Source organism: Eriocheir sinensis, chromosome 37 (assembly GCF_024679095.1).
Source record: "Eriocheir sinensis breed Jianghai 21 chromosome 37, ASM2467909v1, whole genome shotgun sequence".
NCBI classification, from domain to species: Eukaryota; Metazoa; Arthropoda; class Malacostraca; order Decapoda; family Varunidae; genus Eriocheir; species Eriocheir sinensis.
In genome coordinates, this window is record NC_066545.1 from 7,416,075 (window position 1) to 7,439,070 (window position 22,996).

General features: G+C 43.5%; 1 long non-coding RNA gene and 1 other non-coding gene across 3 annotated transcripts in view; one reads left to right on the forward strand and one right to left on the reverse strand.

The window, feature by feature from the left end:
- Window positions 1–7,533: 7,533 nt before the first annotated feature.
- Window positions 7,534–7,606, forward strand: Trnar-acg (transfer RNA arginine (anticodon ACG)). The gene has a single exon. It is a non-coding gene; the product is annotated as a tRNA-Arg (tRNA).
- Window positions 7,607–20,121: 12,515 nt separating this feature from the next.
- LOC127008149 (uncharacterized) overlaps window positions 20,122–22,996 on the reverse strand; it is an 86,415-nt gene continuing 83,540 nt past the window's right edge. For both annotated transcript variants that reach the window (XR_007760844.1, XR_007760843.1), the window contains one exon: window positions 20,122–20,444. This is a non-coding gene — a long non-coding RNA (uncharacterized LOC127008149). The remainder of the gene's footprint in view (window positions 20,445–22,996) is intronic.

A 22,996-nucleotide genomic window follows, 5' to 3' on the forward strand; every position in this document is an offset into this window, starting at 1 on the left:
TTCAACTTTCTCATCCCATACCTTCTTTCCCCTCTTTCCTCTCCTTCCCCTTTTCTCCTCTCTTCTTTCCCCTCTCCTCCCCACTTTTCTCTCCTTCCTCTTTCCTCCTCTCTTCTTTCCCATCTCCTCCCCTCTTTCCTCTCCTTCCCTTCTTTCCTCCTCTCTTCTTTCCCCTCTTTCCTCCTCCCCTTCCCTCTTTCCTCTCCTTCCCCTCCCTTCTTTCCCTTTCCCTCCCCTTCCCCTTCCCCCACCCCATTCTCCCTCCTTCTTCCCCCTCCCAAATGCACAATGGAGACAGCTGTGGGGCAGATGGCAGAGGCAGGTGTCACGTGATACCCTACCCCCATTTGCCCCCTCCCCTCCCTCCCTTCCCCCTACCCCCCCAACACACTTCAGACAGACCTTTACAAAACCTCCGCCTCGTGCCCCCTCTGTTTCCCCCCCCTTCCCCCTCTCCCTCCTCCTCTTCTCCTCCTCCTCCTCGTCTCTTATTTTTCCTTCCTTCCTTTCTCCTCTCCTTTTTTCAATGTTTCCCTCTTTTATTTTCCTCTTTACAGCTGCTTTTCTTCCTCCTCCTCCTCCTCCTCCTCTTTCCTTTTTCCTCTCTGCATCCTCTTATCTACTTTTTTTTCCTTTTCCTTTTCTTCTTTTCCTGCTCTTCTCCTCCTCTTTATTTTCTTCCTTCTTCTTTCCTCTCTATTTTTCCTTTCCTCTTCCTTTCTTGACCTCCTTATCTTCTCTCCTCTTCCTTCTCGTTGACACATCTCTCCTCCTCTCTTCCTCCTCTTCTGTTCCTATCTTCCTTGTTTTCCTTTCCTCTTCCTCCTATTTCTCCTTATTCCTACTTCCCTCCATCATTTCCCTCTACCCCTATTCCCTTCCTTCTCCCTCCTTCCCCAGTTTCCCTCCTCCCTCCCTTCCTTCACCCCTAGCTTCCCCCTTGCCTCCCTCCCTCCCCTTCACCCTCAGCATCCCTCCCCCCTCCCCCTTCCTCTCTACCCTCTTTCCCCTCTCCCCCCACCCCCCTATCCCTCCACTTACTAAACCCCATGTTTCCCTTACCCCCCTACACCTCCCTCCCTTCATCTCTCCCTCTTTCCTCCCTCCCTCCCTCCCTTTTTCCTCTCCTACCTACCGACGCACACCTGCCTCCCCCCCTCCCCCCTCCCCCATTACCTCCAGCTACCTGCATTCCCACCATAATCACTCACTCCCCCCTCTTCCTCTCCCTCTCCCTCCCTCTCTTTCCCTCTCACCCTCTCCCTCCCTTCCTCTGAATCCTGTATACGATACGCCATGCAGCTTTCCTCTCTCCCAGTTTCCCCCCCCCCTCCTCCTCCTCTTCCTCCTCCTCTTCCTCCTCCTCCTCCCCCCTCCAATTAGTCTCGCCATACCACCTGCATCCATCCTCTATCATCAAATCTGTAGAAGAGGAAGAAGAGGAAGAGGAAGAGACGAAGAAAGAGAAGAACAACATCAAGCAGAAAAATATCATTAGCAGCGAGAAGAAGAAGAAGAAGAAGAAAAAGAAAAAGAACAAGAACAAAAACAACAACAAAATGACCGACAGCAAAAACAAGGATAATAAGAAGAAAAAGAATAGAAAGAAAAAGAAGAACAGTAACAACAACGAGAAAATAACAACCACAATACAACAACCAACAAAAGAAGAAGAAGAAGAAAAAGAAGAAGAAGAAGAAGAAGTACTCGGAAGAAAAGAAAGGGATGGGAAAAAAATATAAAAGTGGGTCGTACATTTTTTTGTCACGTAAGGAACATGACGGAAACGGATCACAAGCCGCCGCACGTGACTCGTCTGTCTGTCTGTCTGTCTGTCTGTCTGTCTGTCTGTCACGCTGTCTGTCTATCTGTCCGTATGTTTGTTAGTCTGCGTCCTTTTGTATTCTAGTTATTTTGTCTGTCTTTGTGTCTCTGTCTGTCTTTTTGTTAGTTTGTCTGTCTTTCTGTGTCTCTGTCTGTCTGTGTGTTATTTGTCTGTGTATTTGTCTGTCTGAATCTCAATGTGTCTGTCTGCATTTTTTTTTATCAAGAATGGGTTATTTTTAGTTGCTGTCGTTGTTGTTGTTGTTGTTGTTATTTATTTCTTTATCATCGCCATCATTACTATCATCACTTCCCCAATTATTCCTTTTTAACTTTAGTGAACCATAGGCCTAAGAGTCTATTGTTATCATTAGGTTACTTAGCGGCGTTATTGTTACCGTTGTTATTCTTATTATTGTTGCTGTTATCGCTGCCTCTGTCACAAACACTATCTTCCTTTCTTTTCTTGGTGTTGTTTTGATCGTTCTTGGCGCCCTCGAGTGTCTTGGGTAAGCATTCCTTCTTATCTATTGATTGCTATTGATGTTGTTGTTGCTGCTGGGAATACCGATCACGTAGCTATATGAAGAGCCTTATCGTCTTATCGGGAGGAGGAGAAGGAGGAGGAGGAGTTATTGGATTTTCAGGTCGAAGGGTTTGGGTAGATGTAGGAAAGGGAAGAAAATGAGGAGAGATGGAAGGAGGAAGATAAGAGAATGAGGACAAAAAATAATGGAAGTAAGAGTAAAAAGGAGGGAAGGAGGAGGAGGGAGTGATAATTATGTAGAAGAGGAAGAAGAGAATCAGAAAAAAGGAAGGAAACAAAATAGGAAGAGGAAGAACAGGAGGAGGAGGAGGAGGAGGAGGGGGAGGAGGGAGAAGGAGGGTATGAAAAGTGTGGAAGGAAAGGGAGATAATAAAAAAGAGAAAAGAAACAAAGGGAAAACACATGAATACAGAGAGAGAGAGAGAGAGAGAGAGAGAGGAGAGAGGAGAGGGGGTCAACGCACGCCTGCCCCATAACCATGACCCCACCCCCCGGCCCCCTCCCCTAACACGTGACCTGACCGCTTAAAAGGTCACCTGTAAACTGTTACCTGGTCATTATTATCACCTTGATTCCCTTATTTGGTACGTTGCTACTCTCCCTTTTCCTCCTTTTTATTTTTATTTTTTTCTTCCCTCCTTTACCCTCTCTCTCTCTCTCTCTCTCTCTCTCTCTCTCTCTCTCTCTCTCTCTCTCTCAGGTAGCCAATCAACCTATTTATCTACCTGTGTACCTGACGGCAAAAACTCGTCAAGAGAGAGAGAGAGAGAGAGAGAGAGAGAGAGAGAGAAAACAGGATCACTTTATATAATTGATTTGTATACGACGGCGAAATTTACGACTATTATTATTATTATTATTATTATTATTATTATTATTATTATTACGAATATTTACTTTTTTTTTCCAACCCAATAACCTCAACCACCACCACTACTACTGACAGCACATCCTCCACCACCATTACCACCACCTCAACCACCACCACCACTATCACCCAATGACCTCCACCACCACCATCATCACCACACACACGCGCTCCCAACCTCCCCCCCATAACAAGTGACCTATTCGTTCCACTTACCCCCCCCCTCCCGCGCACTCACCACCTTCCCCCTCCCCCACACACTACCCCCACCACCTTTCCTCCTTCCCCCTTCCTCACGCACTACCCCATATCCCCTTCCCTCCTCCCCCCTATCCCACGCACTACCCCCATCCCCTTCCAATCACCCCCCTTCCCCCTTCCCCCACTTTCACCCCCCATGGCCTATTCTCTCCCTTCAAAACAAAAGAATTCATGACCAAATCCGGAATACGCAACGAGAGAGAGAGAGAGAGAGAGAGAGAGAGAGAGAGAGAGAGAGAGAGAGAGAGAGAAATGAGAAACTAGTAGTAGTAGTAGTAGTAGTAGTAGTAGTAGTAGTAGTAGTAGTAGTAGTAGTAGTAGTAGTAGTAACAGTAGTAGTAACAGTAGTAGTAGTAGTAGTAGTAGTAGTAGTAGTAGTAGTAGTAGTAGTAGTAACACCAGATGAAATAATGACAGCAGTATCAGCAGTAAAATAAATAAATAAACAAATAAAAATCAGCAGCATCAAAGAGAGCAATATACCAGTAGCAGCAGCAACAGTGACAGCAGCAGAAGTAACAGTGACAAAACAGCAGTAACGGCCCCAGCATGAACGACAACAACCATAGCGTTAGTAACAGAGGCAGGCAGGAGCATTGCACTGCCATTGCCGCAACAGCAGGAGGTTGACGACCGAAGAGCGAGGCGGCAAGGTCGGGGTCGCTGAACTGTACGTGCGTGGGGCGGGAAGGACAGAAAAACGGACGGCCCTTTCACCTCGTTGGTCCTGGCACTGTGGGGGGGTGGGGGGGGGTAGTGGTGGTGGTAGCAGTGGTAGTAGTGGTCCACCCGAAATTGACCTCTTTTTTGGCCACTCACCTATACTTTCTTATTTAGGAGCACTGATTAGCGGGGTTTTCCTCTCATTTATTTTTGCCCTTGAATTGTTTCCTTTACCGTAACAATAGTAGTAGTAGTAGTAGTAGTAGTAGTAGTAGTAGTAGTAGTAGTAGTAGTAGTGGTGGTGGTGGTGGTGGTGGTGGTGGTAGTAGTAGTAGTAGTAGTAGTAGTAGTAGTAGTAGTAGTAGTAGTAGTAGTAGTAGTAGTAGTAGCGCCCTTGATATTCTAAACGTCGTATTAGTCTTTAGCGACAAAATAATAATAAGGCTGATATGTCTTTGACCCGTATTTCGAAGGCGTGGTTAGTTGGTTTCGTTGATTATTTTTTTTTATTTCTTTTCACGACTGGGTTTGTAATATGTCGACTCAACGGGGAAAATCCAACACCACCAACAAACTCCGTCCATACAAATAGAATCATAAAGCCAAACTAGCCAGACACTAATATTAATACGTTAGTATAGTAGTTAGTAATAGTTAGTAGTAGTAGTAGTAGTAGTAGTAGTAGTAGTAGTGGTGGTGGAGATCGTAGCAGTAGTAATCGTAGTAGTAGTGGTGGTGGTGGAGATAGTAGTAGTAGTAGTAGTAGTAATAGTAGCGGTGGTGGTGGTGGAGATAGTAGTAGTAGTAGTAGTAGTGGTGGAGATAGTAGTAGTAGTAGTAGTAGTAGTAATCGTAGTAGTAGAAAGAGGTTACGACACAACTTTCCTCGTAAAATAAAAGAAAGAACTCAAAAGACTTTCAGTAGCCATCAAGGTTTCTTTGAGGAGTGTTTTTCCTTCCTATGCTCTCTCTCTAGTCTTTCCTCCTCCTCCTCCTCCTCCTCCTCCTCTTACTCCTCTCCTACTCTTCGTATCTCCCCCAAAACGGTGCATTTATATGGGTGAAAGTGTGTGTGTGTGTGTGTGTGTGTGTGTGTGTGTGTGTGTGTGTGTGTGTGTGTGTGTGTGTGTGTGTGTGTGTGTGAAAGTGGAAGACAGGTTAATACCCTCGGAGAATGACTGGCACACACACACACACACACACACACACACACACACACAACGTGACCTCTATCAGACCCCACGTGACCAGCCCATTTCCCCTTTAATTCCCCCTTCCCCTCTTCCTTCCCCTTCACATTCCATTCCCCTCTTCCTCCCCCTTCCTATTTCCCTTCTCTCTTCATCTCCCTTCACATTCCCTTCATACCTTCCCACTGATAACAACCCATTAGCATCACTTCCTTTTCTCCTTCCTTTCCTCTTCCCTTTTCTTCTCCATTCCCCTTCCTTTCCTTTTCTTTCTTATTTTCTTCCCTTCCTCTTCTACCTCCCTACGAATTGGTATCAACCTTTTAGTTTCACTTCTCTTTCTTGTTTCATTTTCCTCTCCTTTCCTCTTCTTCTTTCCTCTCCTTTCTTATATTCTTCCCTTCCTCTCCTACCTCTCTACGAATTGATATCAACCTTAGCTTCATTTCTCTTTCTTCTTTCATCTTCCTTTCCTTTCATTTCCTTCCCTCTTCTTCCTTTCCCTTCCCTTCCTACCTCCATCTGAATTACTCCTATCTCTTCCATTCCCTTTCAAACCTCATTACTCTTCCTCCCCATTCCTTTTCCTCTTACCAATCACTTATTTTCCCAGTCCCCAATACACCCCTTTCCTATTACTTTTCCCCTCACCCCTCCTTTCCCCACCCTTTCGCTTCCTTTCCCAATCATTTCCTTTCATTTTATTCCTTTTCTTACTCTTCCCTTCCGTCCTCTTGCCTTTCCTTCCCTTCTCTTCCTTTTTTCTTCCCTTCCCTTCCTTTTCCCATCCTTAAAACAAACACCCTCAGCTCCCCTGCCTTACCTTCCACTCCCCTTCCCATTCCTTCCCCTCCCCTCCCCTTCCCTTCCCTTCCCCTTCCCTTCCCCCTTCGAGTACAATGACCCTCCCCCTTCTCCTTCCCCTCTCACGGCCACGGGAGAAAGTGAGAGTGGTGTGTGCGCGTGTGTGTGTGTGTGTGTGTGTGTGTGTGTGTGACCCCATTATGTGTCATCTACCTCTCTCTCTCTTCTCTCTCTCTCTCTCTCTCTCTCTCTCTCTCTCAAGAAGGGGAAGGAAGAAAAGGAAAGAAGGAAAGCAGAAAAGGAAGGAAAGAAGGAAGAAAGGAAATAAGGTAAAGGAAAAGAACTTGGAGGGGAAGGAAGACAGGTAGAGTGGAACGAAGGAAGAAAATTGGAGAGAAGGGAAGAATGGAGGAATTTCAGAATGAGGGAAGGAATGCAGCAAGGAAAGAAGGAAAGAGAGGAGGGGAAGAACAGAAAAGGAGGGAGGAAAATAGAGAAGGAAGAGGGGAAAAGTGAAGAAATGAAGCATGGAAGGAAGGGAAGAGGAGAAGTGAAGGAAAATCAAGGACGGGAAGAAGAATGGAGAGAAGGAATAAGGGGAGAAAAGGAATGGAATGAAGGAAGTGAGGAATGTGGAAAGGGAAGCAGGAGTGAAGAGAGAAGAATAAAAGGAATAGAGAAAAGAACCAAGGAAGAAATGAAGGAATGGATGAAAAAAAATAAAAACGGAAAAAAGTAAAGAATGAATGAATGGAAGAGAGGAAGGAAGATCAGCTTAGTCATGTATTTTTTTTCTCTCTTATTTACTGTTGTTTTTGTCTTATCATCATCACCATCATCACGATCTTAATCAAAACCATCTCCAACACCACCACCATCACCACCACAAGTACTAAATCACCACCATCAGTACCACCGCAAATGTCATCACCACCACCATCACCACCAAGAACAACAACACAAACAAGAACAGCAACACCGAGGAACGCCGTGGGTGCGATGAAAAAGCAACATATGTAGGCGCGCACACACGCACACACACACACACACACACACACAGCTGGAGTGAAGAGGTCAAGGTTGTGATTTCTTTTTCGTTTTTTCCGCAATATTTTTTTTCTACAAATCGTGAGAGAGAGAGAGAGAGAGAGAGAGAGAGAGAGAGTTGGAAAAGGGGGAGTAAGAATGGATGAATAACAAATTTAATGAAAGATGAATATTTGCCTAGACGGTGTGTGTGTGTGTGAGAGAGAGAGAGAGAGAGAGAGAGAGAGAGAGAGAGAGAATATCACTACCCATTTTCTTTCAATAACAATATCCCCAAAAGATCATATTTGCATTGGCTTCAAAATCGCATGTAGTTCCTCACCTTCACAGGCCTTGTGGCGCAACGGATAACGCGTCTGACTACGGATCAGAAGATTCCAGGTTCGAATCCTGGCAAGGTCGCGATCATTATTTTTATTCATATATTTTCGGTTTCCTCATACGCTTACCTTCATGAAATTGCACCACCACCGCTACTACCATAACCCCCCCCAAAAAAATAAAAGAAGAAAAAAAAACACCACCGGGGTTAACCCTGACCACCACCACTACCAATATCAACACCACACGGTAAACCAGAAATCGGAGAGGTGATGATGGTGGTGGAAGAGGTGGAGGAGGGGGTTAGTGGTGGTGGTGATGGTAGTGGTTGTAGTGGTGGTGGTAGTGGTGGTGGGCGGTGCAGGGCAAAATGGTGATACCGCTGGGAAACTCTCTCTCTCTCTCTCTCTCTCTCTCTCTCTCTCTCTCTCTCTCTCTCTTCTTTTTAGAGCTAACTTTACGTAACGAGGTGGATAGTTTCTTTCAACACTCTTCTAAGATACTTCAATTCACTAAGAGAGAGAGAGAGAGAGAGAGAGAGAGAGAGAGAGAGAGAGAGAGAGAGAGAGAGAGAGAGAGAGAGAGTAGGGAGGAGGTTAGAGTAAATAAAGCAGAGGGAGAGTTCATATTAGAGAGAGAGAGAGAGAGAGAGAGAGAGAGAGAGAGAGAACCACCTTTCTGTTTACACACGTTATAAGAGGAACTCATTCTCTCCGTCACTAGGCAACGGAAGAAGGAAAACTTACCTCCACCTCTCCTTCCTTACCTCCACCTCCTACACTCCTTCCTCCATTCTTACCTCCACCCTCTTTCTTCTCTCTTCTCATTCACAATATCACCTTATTTCTCTTTTTAGTTTCCTTCCTTCATCTTACCCATTCTTCCTTTTTTATTAGTTCTCCCTTCTCCTCTTTCCTTTTTCCTTTTCCCCCATCCTCCTTCTCCTTTCTTCTTTGATTATTTCTTCCTTCTCTTTCTACCTCCTTGACTTCCTTTTATTACCCTGTTTCCTTCTCTCCTTCCTTTCATCCGTCCTATTCTCCCTTCCCCGTTCCTTCCTTCCATCTTTAGTCCTATCTTTTATTCTCCCTCTAACAGAATTCCTTCCCCTCATCTTCATTTAACTTCCTCCTCCTCCTCCTTCTGCTCCTCCTCCTCTTTCTCCTCCTCCTCTGAATACCTCAATTTGAACACTCTCTTCCTTCCTCCCTTCCTAACCTTACCCATCTCTCCACTCCTTCCCTCCACCACTTGTCGCTTCCACCCTATCCTCCCTTCTCTCCTTCCTTTCACAGCCCATCTCACCACCCCTTTCACTCTGCACCGAGTCACTTCCTCCCTTCCCTCCCTTCTCTCTCCTTCCTCCTTCCCTGACCTATCTCAACACTTCTTTCCTCTATTCCTTTCCTATTTCACCCTCTTCGTCTCCTTCATTCACTTACTCGCTTCATCCATCTTCTCCCTCTTCTAGTCTCCCTTATTTCTCTTATTTTTAGTTTCCTCCCTTCGCCCTACCTATTAAACCTTCTTCATCTATTCCTCCTTCAGCTTTTCCTCCCTTCCTTCTCTTACTACATCCTCGCCTTCCTTTTTTTCTTTAATCAAGGGAATAAGGAAGAAGAGGGAGGGGGGTTGGTGGAGATGGTAAACTAGTGAGGGAGAAATAAAGACAGTAGAAGTGTAGTATAATTGTATGGTGTAGGCTCTCTCTCTCTCTCTCTCTCTCTCTCTCTCTCTCTCTCTCTCTCTCTCTCTCTCTCTCCATTGACCCGTGCACTCCCTCACCCCGCTTCGCCAAGGGAGTGAGAGAGAGAGAATGAATGGATGAATAGCAACAAGTAATAATGAAGAACGGCTGGGGAGGACCGCGTGACCCCTCTCTCTCTCTCTCTCTCTCTCTCTCTCTCTCTCTCTGCCCCTACCTACCTATCAGCTTTACCGCACACACACACACACACACACACACACACACACAGGTCCATCGGATTGTATTTTGATTGACTGTCTGTATATCTGTCTTGTCTGTCTGTCTGTGTCGGTTTGTCTAAATGTATGTATGTATGTATTTCAATATGTATGTGTGTATGTTTGTATGTATGTGTATGTTTGTATGTGTGTAAACAGGTGTTATTTTATGCATGTAGGTGTTTGTGTGTATGTGTGTGTATGTGTGTGTGTGTATATATATGTTTATAAGTATGTATATTTAGCATACCTGAGGATAATTACGCCAGTCTCCCTCCCTCCCTGTCTCCCTGTTTATCCGTGGCCTCACCTGCCCTTCGCCCGTCCAGGTATTCCAGGCCATTCCTCTTTGTCCCGCCAGCCCGCTATTAGACCCTTGCTCACTCCATCTCCGAGGAACAGTGTGTGTGTTACCTACCCCCTTCCTCCCCCTCCACCTCTCTCTCTCTCTCTCTCTCTCTCTCTCTCTCTCTCTCTCTCTCTCTCTCTCTCTCTCTTCGTCTTTCTTCCCTCCTCATGTTCCCTCCTTCCTTTCTCCTTCCTCGTGTTTCTTTCATCCTCTCTATTCGTCTTTATTCTTCCTTTCTCCTTCTTCCCTTCCATCCTTCTGCCTATCAATTTCACACACACAAAAAAAAAAAACACTCGCTGCAAGATTAAATACGTATAGCGATGACAATAACAATAACAATAACGAAAACAACAAAGGCAAAAGTAATAACCGTAATCAAGAGCAAGGGATTAAAAGCTGAAAACCAATAAAACAAAAATCAAAGAAAGTTGGATGTTAAATTTCCTGAGTGAATGAGTGAATGCGTGAATGAGTTAGTGAATGAGTGCAAGGAAGAGTGAGTAAGTATGTGAAAGTCAATGAGAATGATTTTAGTCAGTGGCAAGAAAAAAAAAGGAAGAAAAAAGTGGACCAAAACAAAAAGGAAAGAGAGGAAACAATCAGGTGAAAAACAGCAACAATAAAAAATAACAAAAATGCATTAATTTAAACATAGAGATTAACGAAAAAAAAAAAACAGAAAAATCTAAACAAGAAGAATAAAGCGAAATCAGACGAAGGGAAACAAACTAAACAGCAATAATATAAAAAAAAGAAGAGAGAAATACCGATAACAAACAAAGATATACAAAAAAATAATAAAAAGCGGTGGGAAGAAGAGAAGCAGAAAAGGAGTGAAGGAAGACGAATGAGAGGAAGGAAGGAAGGAAGGAAGGAAGACGAATGAGGGGAAGGAAGGAAGGAAGGAAGGAGTGAAGGAAGACGAATGAGGGAAGGAAGGAAGGAAAGAACGAATGAGGGAAGGAAGGAAGGAAAGAACGAATGAGGGAAGGAAGGAGGGAGGGAAGGAGGGAGGGATGGGACAGATACGAAGAAGAGGAAGAGAGAATGAGAAAGAGGTAGAGGATCAAGAGGGCTTCCCAGACGTTACCGAAGAGGACAAAAAAACGCATCTCTTACATAACTGGGGACACAAGTGGCCCAGGAGGAGGAGGAGGAGGGATGAGAGGTGAGGAATAGGGTAGCAGATGGCAGGAAGGGGTAAGGAATAGGAGAAGGGAAGGAGGAGGAGGAGGAGGAGACAAGACGGTCTACTTAAGATGCTCAACAAAGACGGTGTTCCTGGAGGAGGAGGAGGAGGAGGAGGAGGAGGAGGAGGAAAAAGAGGAGGAGGAAGAAGAGAAGGAGAAGAGAAGGAGGAGGAGGAGGAGGAGGATGCAATAAGGTCGACAGGGTATAAATAAGTATAAGGAGACATGAACCCTCTCTCTCTCTCTCTCTCTCTCTCTCTCTCTCTCTCTCTCAGAAATACACGAATCAAATACTCATAAGTTTCGGTTTCCAATGACTGCCTCCTCCTCCTCCTCCTCCTCCTCCTCCTCCTCCTCCTCTTCCTCCTTCTCGATTCTTAATTATATCCTCTCTCTTTATTTCATCTTCCTCCTCCACCTCCTTCTCCTCCTCCTCTTTCTTGTTGCCTCATAAAGGTGAAAGAATTTATAGATGAATAAGAGGAGAAAAGAGGAGGAGGAGGAGGAGGAGGAGGAGGAAGAGAAGGAGGTGAAAGGAGAGGAGGAGAGGAGGAGGTGGAGGAGGAAATGGAGGTGGAAGAAGAGAAGGAGGAGGAGGTGGAGGAGGAGGAGAAGGAACTGGACGTGGAGGAGGAGGTGGAGAAGGAAGTGGAGGTGGAGGAGGAGGTGCGCATCAGTCTAACCTTGTGCGTCCTTCAATGTGTAGGAGGCACCACACCCCCCTACCCCTACTCCTCCTCCTCCTCCTCCACCTCCTCCTCCTCCTCCTCCTTCAGGTCTTTACCTCCGAATCCAGCCAAACTCCTGTCATCTTTTATCTCTAGTTTTTTTGTTCTTTCTTTCTCTCTTCCTCGATCTATCTATCTATCTGTCTGTCTATCTATCTATCTATCGTCCATACACAATTGACTGTAGTGTGTGTGTGTGTGTGTGTGTGTGTGTGTGTGAGAGAGAGAGAGAGAGAGAGAGAGAGAGAGAGAGAGAGAGAGAGAGAGAGAGAGAGCAGTAATTCGCAGTGACCAAGGTTCCCTCAGTTTCCTATAAATATAACGATAGTTTGGAAACTTCAGCGAACGATATTTCCCAATTTTGAAGGTGACCTAATACCACCACCACCACCACCACCACCTTCACCTCCTCCTGGTTTGATAATGGAAAGAAAAGGGAGGAGGAGGAGGAGGAGGAGGAGGAGGGAAGAAAAATAGAATTGAAAACATTATGAAGAGGTCAACCGGATATCCTTAAACAAACTAGTTTCCCTCCACCTTTTCCTCCTCCTCCTTCTCCAATTGTTCCTCCACCTCCTCCACCTCCTCCTCCACCTGTCTACTTCTCCCCCTCCCCCCTGCTCTTCATCATTAATTAACTATATATCCAGTTTTGTTTTTTCCTCCTCCTCCTTCTCCTCCTCTCGCTCCTTTTCTAGGCTTGCAACGCCCCAATAACCTCCCTTGCCTTCAGGATACACAGGAGGAGGAGAAAGAAGAGGAGGAGGAGGAGGAGGAGGAGAAGCAGGAGGAGGAAAAAATATATGATGATGAAAAGATAAAGTTACAAAAAGTCAGTAACACGATAGAAGAATGAGAGAAGTAATCACGAGAAGAAAGATAAAGAGGAAGAAATAATGTAAAGAAAACTGAGGAGAGGAAGGAGTGAAGGAGAGGAGGCCGGAGAGAAAAATAGAGGCAAGAGGAAATGAGAGGAAGACAAAAACGAAGAGACAAGGAAAGGAACTTATCTAATTGACAAAGAGGGAAGGAGAGGGTAAGGATGGAAGACTGGAAAGAATAAAGATAAAGGAGAATGGGAAAGAAAAGAGGGAAGATGGCGGGAGGACAAGGAAAGACAAAGAACGGGAAGGGAAGGAAGGAAGGAAAGAGAGCAAAGACAGAGGACCAGTAAATATGAAGGTAGGAAAGGGAAGAAAGACAGGAAGAGAAGAGGGAAAAAGGATGGGAGATGGGAAGGAAGGATGGAGAGATGAAGGAAGGAAGGAGGAAATGGAAGAACACAAGGTAAAGGAAGGTGGTAAAGCAGGAGGAATGGAGGTAAGATAGGAAAGGGAAAAAGAGAAAAGGAGCCAGGAAAGTAGGAAGGAACAGAAGGAAAGAATGGAAGGAAAGAGGAAAGGTGAGGCAATGAGAGAAGAATAAAGAGAAGGGAGAAGGAAAGGAAAGCGAAGAAAGAAAGAAGGTAAGTAAGGAATGAAGCGAAGGGGGTGAGGAGGTAAGGAAGGGAGCAAGAAGAAAAGTTGTGAGGGAGGGAGGGAGGGAAGGGAGGGAGGGAGGGAGGGGTGGAAGGAAGGAAGGAAAACTTGTGAACTCTCTTTCCTTCTCCCTGTCAAATAAAAAACGAGGAAAAACTCTTTCCCTTGTTCTACTAGTGAGGAAGTAGATGGACATGGTAAAGGAGGAGGAGGGAAGAGGAACAGAAGGAGGAGGAGGAGGAGGAGGAAAGAGGAACAGGAGGAGGAGGGAAGAGGGAGGAAATAGAAGTTTGATGGCCTGTCCGAACTTCAGGCTATTATACTACCAATTTTGTTTGTTCGTGTGTGTGTGTGTGTGTGTGTGTGTGTGTGTGTGTGTGTGTGTGTGTGTGTGTGTGTGTGTGTGTAACAAAAAACACATGGCCCCTGCATCAACACACACACACACACACACACCATTCAGCTACGTATACACAGGTGTGGGAAGGGGAGAAAATCAGGTGCATTCACTGAAGCGCGCGCACACACACACACACACACACACACACACACACACACACACACACACACACACACACACACACTGTATGGAATTGGAAAAAGCGTTCACAGCAGAAAAAATATATATATATACTAATATACAAGATATTTAAAGTATAACAATAAAACAATACGAAACAGTTCAATGATCTCTCTCTCTCTCTCTCTCTCTCTCTCTCTCTCTCTCTCTCTCTCTCTCAAGCAAGCAAGCAAGCAACAAAAACAACACAGAATGAAAACACGTCACAGTTTGCTTATCTTGAGCTTAAAATAACCGAGAGGTCAACGTGAGAGAGAGAGAGAGAGAGGGGGAGGGGGTCATGCAAGGACTACTGTTATCCTCCCTCCGTCTATGTCTAGTCTTCTCTGGAGTGTAACCTCTCTCTCTCTCTCTCTCTCTCTCTCTCTCTCTCTCTCTCTCTCTCTCTCTCTCTCTCTCTTGCTTCACCTTTCTCCCATTACATCCCTTCCTTTCCCTCCCCCCCTTCCCATGTCCTCTGTCCTCTCTCCCTTCCTCTGTCCTTGCCTGTCCTATCTCCAACCTCCCTTCCTCTGTCCTTGCCTGTCCTATCTCCCAGCCTCCCTTCCTCTGTCCTTCCCACTTGCCCTCCCCCCCTTCCTCCCTCTGTCTTATCGCTCCCAAAATAGCGTAACGAACACAGAGACCTTTCTTGTATCCGCTCTCACAAGGTTAAGAGAGACAGAGCTGGGGGTAGTAAACTAAATCAGTGTCGTGTTGTTATACTAACCTCAGAATAAATATATATTTGGTATTTGTGATTACCAACTATAGTACTTAGTATATACATCTATTTTCTTTCATCCTTAATCTCTTGCTAGTTTGTTACACTTATCAGTATTATTATTTCTATTATGAGTATCAGTATTATAATTTTTTTGACAAACAGGAAGCTTTTTTTAAGTTGTTAGGTTCCTGGTACTAATGATATAGCCTTGATGAGTAACAAGCAACCAATAAACATCATGAAACACTATAATAACAATAGCCTACTACTACTACTACTACTAATAATAATAATAATAATAATAATAATAATAATAATAATAGTAATAATAATAATAGTAATAATAATAATAATAATAATAATAATAATAATAATAATAATAATAATAATAATAATACCGTAATAATAATAATAATAATAATAGCAATATTAAACTACAAATAATTACAACACACTTAAAAGGATTATTTTTCCATTTATATACTAAGTCAAGGTCGTAGATGATTGAAGGACTGTCCTTAAAATATCTCGTCATGTTAAAAGTCACTGTGATTAGGATTAAGTTCTGTAAGGAATAATATTTATGTACGTGAATGATATGTATGTATATCATTCCCCCCTTCTGTCTATTTTTCTCTTCATTTAGTTTGTTATCCTGTCAGGTAGGAAAGTGATGCTAAGAAGACTAATACCTTAACAAATGGCACAAACATTTGTATTTGGAATTTGTATATCTGCCAATATTCAAACGATCAACCCATCAACCACCACCACCAAAAACAACACTACCACCACCAACAACAACACCAACCCATCCCCACTACCAACAACACTACCACCCCCACCAACTCATACCCACCACCAACAACACCAACCCATCCCCACCACCAACAAGAACACTACCACCGCCACCAACCCATACCCACCACCAACACCAACCCATCCCCACCAACAACAACAACACTACCACCACCACCAACCCATACCCACCACCAACAACACCAATCCATACCCACCACCACCAACAACACTACCACCACCACCAACCCATACCCACCACCAACAACACCAACCCATCCCCACCACCACCAACCCATACCCACCAACAACAACACCAACCCATCCCCACCACCAACAACCCATACCCACACCAACACTACCACCAACACCAACCCATACCCACCACCAACAACACCAACCCATCCCCACCACCAACACCAACCCATCCCCACCACCAACAACAACACTACCAACACCAACCCATCCCCACCACCACCAACAACACTACCACCATCAACAACCCACCCCCAACACCACCACCACCAACAACAACAACACCAACCCATCCCCACCACCACCAACACCAACAACAAGAAACAACACAGATAAGGAAATCTAATAGCAATATTGATAAGCGGAAAACCCCCGTCGGTAGCCTATCAACCCCTGTTACGCATCACCTGATCAGGGGCAACACTCCACGGGAATCCCAAACAAAACTATTGACGCGGTGATTACGTCTAAACAAACACTTGACAACACGTGACTGATAACCCTTCGTGAGTGAGGTGATGGAGAAGAAGAGAAAGGAGGAGGAAAAAGAAGAGGAAGAAAAGGAAGAAGAAAAGGAGGAGGAAAACGAAAAAAATGATGAAGACGACGATGGAAATAATAAGAAAAGAAGAAACTAAAAGAGGAGGAGGGAAAGAGGAGGAAAACGGAGGGATGGGGAATCTGTACTTCGCTTGTTATAATTATACATCATAAACAATACAACACAGATGAAGAAGTGGAGGAGGAGGAGGAGGAGGAGGAGGAAAAGATATGAGGGAGGAGGAGGGAGATGAAGGGGAGGGGGGCATACTACCGTTTATTACTAGATAAGGAAATTAAAACATAGAAATGAATAAAAAGAATAACATGTACCGTACGTATAGTGTGTGTGTGTGTGTGTGTAGACAGATAGACAAACGAGCAGAACATAATTATAAACACTAAACCCATCCACCCCTTCCCTCCCTACCCTCAGTTCTTCCTTCCTCCTCTCACCTCATTTCACCATCACATCCACCATTTCCAGCTTACTCACCATGCCAGGAGGTCTGCCAGTGGTCCACCCGCCTCCTCGCACCCCCGGAACACGCGCCCACACTCACAAGAACGATTAAACGCCATAAAAGCAAGACAATTACACGCCGTGACCCGCCTTCTTCCGGTTCCCCGCTTTCAACAGCCTCGAGCAACAATGTCAAATGATCATACTCAAAACATCGTATTTACCGGTTTACGACACTTAACTACTACCAAAACACATCACGGAAACAGTTTTAACAATAACTATAAGTAAATCTCGTCATTCGGGTGCAGGAGACAGTTTTTGGCTCGGAAATCGGTGAATGGAAGAGGCTGGATAGGACGATCTGGCACCATTGGCCTTGAGTCGACCTCCCGCCCCCTAACGGTTATCAGGAAAATCATTGACACCTATTATTTTATTTCCTTTATCATATTTTGTATTTGTGTCGTCATTTGTACGTCTATAGTTTTTTTGATTGATTTATTATTAGTACGTTGGGCACACGCATCATATTCTTAGGGATTTTGTATGTAAAGGATTATATTCCGGAAGACATTTGTACGATAGTAGGCTGAACATACCTCATCTCTACCATTATAATTACCCATAGGAACTTACCTTTTGCTTCTTTTATGTAAGGGAGTATAATTATTACGAAAAACATGTATATTATGGTGTTTTTCTTATGGTACCTATGCTAAACGCATCCCATTTTTACCTTTAATAATGCTTCACAATTACTTACCCCATTCTTCTTTCCCCTTGCGAATGTAATTTTATAAGCAAGAGTACGTAATTATTAATGAAAATCATGTGAAAAAAAAGAAATCTGAGAATGACGCCTGAAAATTAGAATCATAACATTAGCAGGCGATGGTGATCTTTCTCAACGGGGTAACTATTCAAATATAAAACTCAATCAATGAAGGTTATTTGATTTTATCATAATATTTCCTTCAATTATATGGTAGTTTTAGTTATTTCCATTACTTATTATTTATACTACGTTACAAATAGTTAAGGAATGGAGGTGAAAACTCAAATGATTTATGGTAGATTGTGCAGTTTGTAAGATTATTGAAACATGCTATGGGGAGAGAGAGAGAGAGAGAGAGAGAGGTCACAGGTCAGTACACTGGCAGGACAAAGCCTTCTGTTACTTCACATTATGTAGAGGCCGGACGCAGCGGGAGGACAGGAGGAAGAAAGGGAGGCCATTACATAAAGGGATGACGAGGAGAGGACAATGGCACCAGCACAGGGAGGGGAACATACCAGGCTATACACTCACACGGGACCGCATACAAAAAGGGCTCCCATTCACCATACATTAACGTAAAACTCCTAATCATGGAGTGAATAATACTAGCCTAGCATTTCTTCCCTCACAACCTATGAATAAATATTATGCGTTCACCAACCTATTCATATTTTATTCATTTCCTGATCTCAAGTTTCTAATAATTGTAATGTGAATAATACTAGCCTAACATATCTACCCTCACAACCTATGAATAGATATTACGCGTTCACCAACCTATTCATATTTTATTAATTTTCTGATCTCAAGTTTCTTATAACTGTAATGAGAATAATACTAGCCTAGCATATCTTCCCTCACAAACAATGAATACTATTACAAGTTCATCAACCTCTTCTTTTTAATTCCATACTTCCTGTTCTGCTCAAGTTTTTTAATAGCAGATAGCAGGGGAGAAAGTGTCGAAGTTTTAATATTTTTCCATTCTTTTTTCTCTCTCTTTCTGTCACTTTTTATGTTTCTTTCATTATTTTGGGGGAATGAGACGGGTATGCTACAAAAAAAATCTGGCGAATAAGATGAAAGTAAACTAATGAATGGCGTAAGAAAGTAAAAAAAAGATACGGAAAACGGAAAGGAGACAGGAGTGAGGAGAAGAATGGTAAGGGGAGAGGAACAGATGGGCAATGAACAGAGACAGAGGAGGGGGCAGGGATGGGTTTACTAAGAGAGAGCCAAAGAATTGTAGAAATCAGATCCAACAGAAAAAAGAGGTGAGGTGTAGAGATGAAAGTAGAACATTGCCAGATCAGGATAGAGTACACTAATATGAAATTGGGGTGGAGGACGTTGGGAAAAGGTGATGATATTGATGATGATGATGATGATGGCGGTGGTGGTTTTGGGCAGAGAAAGGATTAAAGGTAAGGGGTAGAAGGGGATGGGTTAAAGGGAGTGGTGGTGGGAGAAGGGGTAACGTTAAAGGGCAGAAAGGGATGGGTTACAGGGGAAAGGGAGGGAAAGGGGGTGGTAATAGGATAAGGAAGGGGAAGAAAGGGTGGTGTTTTTGGAAGGGGTGAAAGTTATACAGGAGTACGAAAGGGTTGGGAGGGGAAGGGGTGGTAATAGGATAAGGAAAGGGAAGAAAGGGTAGCGTTTTTGTAAGGGATGAAAGTTATACAGGAGTACGGAAGGGTTGGGAGGGGAAGGGGTGGCAGCAGAAGAACGGGAATAGGGAAAAGGATAGGGTTGGAGAAGAAAAGGGAGGGGAAGGATTGGTAACAGGAGAGGATGGAAGAGGGAAGGGTACTGTAATTCTGGAAGGGGTGAATGTTAGATAGGGGGTAGGGGAAGGGCTGGAAAGGGAAAGGGTGATAAAAATTGGAGAAGGAAGGGGAAGAAGGAAAAGGAAATGGGAGGGGAAGGATTGTTAACAGGAGCGGAGGGGAGATGGAGGGGTAGGGGAAGGGTTGGAAAGGGAAGGGAAGGGGTGATAACAGGAGAAGGAAGGGGAAGAAGGAGGAGTGATTTCGGAAGGAGTAAGGGGAGTAAGGGAGGGTTGGAAGGGGTAAAGTAGGGTGGGAGGGGGAAGAGGAGGGTTCGTAATAGGAGAAAAAGGGGGGTTAAGGGAGGAGGTAAAGGTTATAGCAGACTGGGGTGGTTGACAGGGCGAGCGGACAGTGACTTGGTGGGGTCGTGTGCCGCCCCTGTCAGGCACACGACTCGACTGTCTGCTTATCTTCCCGGAGGAGGAGGAGGAGGAGAAAAAGAGGGAGGAGGAGAAAGAGGAGGACGATGACATTTCAGATGATGACGAAAACAATGACGATAAAAATAGAAAATGATAATGTGTGAAGAACAAGAAAAAGAAAAGGGGATGAACAAGAACGAGAACAATAAAAAGGAAATTATTATAATGATGATGAATAAGAAAATAGTAAGAAAATAAAAAAGACAAGGCATAGAAAACGAAGAAAAATTAGGAAAAGTAAAGAACTATGAAAAAGAGAAAAAAACAGAGAGAGAGAGAGAGAGAGAGAGAGAGAGAGAGAGAGAGAGAGAAGGGGTACAAAAAGCTATAAAAAAATCTAGAAATACTATATTTTTCCATGATTTCCAGTCTCTCTCTCTCTCTCTCTCTCATAGCCACAGTATACCTCTTCCTATAATGAACACAATCAATCAATCAATCAATCAATGGGGGTATACGCCGGAAGGAGGGGGGGGGGGTATTTCTCCCCTCTCCCTAAGACACCATTCCCAGAGGTCATTTAAGTTTTCATGCAGGCGCCTTTCCCATACGAAGGGCCTCCCAGCAGGATCCATCCACCGACTTGTTCCTCCCACGTGATGTGTGAGCGTCCCCTTGGCGTCATCATCGTCATCATTACCATCATTAATACCATTTGGGGAGGTCTTTTCCTCCTTCTTTCTTTTCTCCTCTTTTACGTCCCTTTTTCTCCTTTCCCTCCCTCTCTTTCTTTTATTCTTTTTCCCCTTCGCTTTTTCTTCTTCTTTTTCTCTCCCTCCTCCCCCTCCTCCTCCTTCTCCGTCAGGTAACTCTCACGTGGCCCAGATGAAAACTGAAAAACTAAATATTATTGAATTAAAAATGTAAAGATAAAAAAAAACAATGAAAACATAAAATACAAAGCAACACGAGAATTATAATTACAAAAGAAAAAAAAATTGGGAAAACACTGATAGACAATAGGAGGAAGAGAGTCGTCTGAAAAGAAATCATGACACAGTTTAAGTTCAAAGAAGAGAAACAAAAAGTGGTGAAGGGAGTCAAGGGGGGCAGGCGCTGGGGAAGGATGAGAAACCAGAGAAAGCAAAGAAAATAAAATGCACATAAAAAATACTCTGTTTCCTCCCACTTCTTTCCTTTTATCCGCTTTCCTTTCCCTTCATTTTCTTCCATTTCTTCATCATTATCATCACCATTACCATTATAATTTTTTTCTTTTCCTCCTCTTTTACGTCCCTTTTTCTCCTCTCCCTCCCTCTCTTTCTTTTATTCTTTTTCCCCTTCGCTTTTTCTTCTTCTTTTTCTCTCCCGCGGCCGCCAGGTGTATTGCCCTCCAGGGGTGCCGCCGCCGAGTTCAGCCACCCCGGGGGCGGCGCTCCCCGGGGTGGCTGGCCGGAGAGGTTATGCAAAAGCTGGGTGCTAACTTTGCAACAATGGGAGAAGGATGTTACACTTGTGGCCTCCTCCTCTCCTCCTTTTGTTGTCCTTATTCAGGTTCATCTTTTTCATCTTCATCCTTTTCATATTCATCATTTTCTTCTTTTTCTTCTTGGCTTTCCTCTCATCATCATCAATCTCATCATTCATCTGTCCCACCCTTCACAGATCTTCCTTTTACCAACCTACCTAACTAACTACCTACCTACCTAACTAACTAACTAACTAAGTAACTAAACTAACTAAACTAACTAAACTAACTAACTACCTAACTAACTAACTAAATAACTAACTACTTCCATTAGAGGTAAAACTTCTCTCTAGCCTTGCCTATGAATTCCAGCAGAGCACCCTACTTGCTTCTATTTACATATATATACTAATGCCAAACTCATGCAGCGGAAAAAAATGGTAAAACTTCTCTTCAGCCCCGTCTATAAATTCCAGCAGAACAACAATTTCCTCTCCCAGTTTAAGTATCAGGACAGTTTAAGTATCAGAGAAATTGACCTATCTTTCGGCCACTCCTCTAACTCTTTTCAGGAGCAGTGAGTAGCGGGCTTTTTTTCACATTTGTTTCCTTTTTTATGCCCCCTCCTCTGCTGTAAAAAAAAAAAAAAAAGTTCAATGGCCCACCACACCTGAAATCTGTCCTGTCCACCCTTTTAATTATCTCTCGCAGCTCCAAACAAGTAGGTAGTGCAGCTCTTTTCCCCTGTTCAATTAACCTTTTTACTTGCACACCTTGACATGCATTCTTACCTGTATTTATCGACCCTCAACTTGATCTGATTTATTTTCTCTTTTCACAGCCATTTGAAAGAGAGCAATAAAAGAATAATATTACTTAACCAGATAATTATTAAGACTCCAATAACGAAAATAACTCGATAAACAGATGAACAAATATGTGAATGAATGAAGATACATGAATAAATATGCTGAGTAAATTATAAAGAAGAAAAGAAATAAAGATAAAGTGATGGGAAATAAAGAGAAAACGACGAAAAAATGAAGAGACAAAGAAAACTGATTAACCGGCTTATAACGTGATCGAATATATATTTTTTCACAGCTAAATTATGGAAACAAACCCTTAAGAAAAAGACATACTGACACCTCACCATAAATCAATCCGTGTCCCTTAAAAAGAAAGAAAAAAAGGAAAGAACTAAAAAAAGATAAAGAAATAAAGAAAAAGAAGAGGGGAAAAATAAAGAAAAAGCAAAGACATGGAGAGAGAAAACTGATTAACCGGCTTATAACATGATCGAATATATATTTTTTCACAGCTTAATTATAGAAACAAACCCTAAAAAAGAAAAGGCATACTGGCACCTGACCATAAATCAATCCATGTCCCTTAAAAAGAAAGAAAAAAAGGGAAGAACTAAAAAAAAGGGAAAAAAATTCACGACCCAACTTTTCTTTTTCCCTTTCCCGGTCCATCCATCGTCTTCATCAGCTGATTCAATTTTCATTCTGCTAATTCAATTATTCCCTGAACTCTCTTTCCTACTTTCGGAGGGAGGAAGGAATGCAGGGAGGGGGAGAGAGGGAGAGAAGAGGAGGGATGAAATGAGGAAGGAAAAATAAGAGGAGAATGCAAGGGAGAGAGCGAAAGAATGAGATAAAGAGAGAGGGAGAAGGAAAAATAGTGTAGAGTAATTAAAAGGAAAGGAAAATATGAGCTAATTCAATTATTCCCTGAACTCTCTTTCCTACTTTCGGAGGGAGGAAGGAATGCAGGGAGGGGGAGAGAGGGAAAGAAGAGGAGGGATAAAATGAGGAAGGAAAAAAATAAGAGGAGAATGCAAGGGAGAGAGCGAAAGAATGAGATAAAGAGAGAGGGAGAAGGAAAAAAATGTAGAGTAATTAAAAGGAAAGGAAAATGTGAGGGAGAGAAGAGGAAGACAGAGTGAGGAAAGGAAAGTAACGAATGGTGAG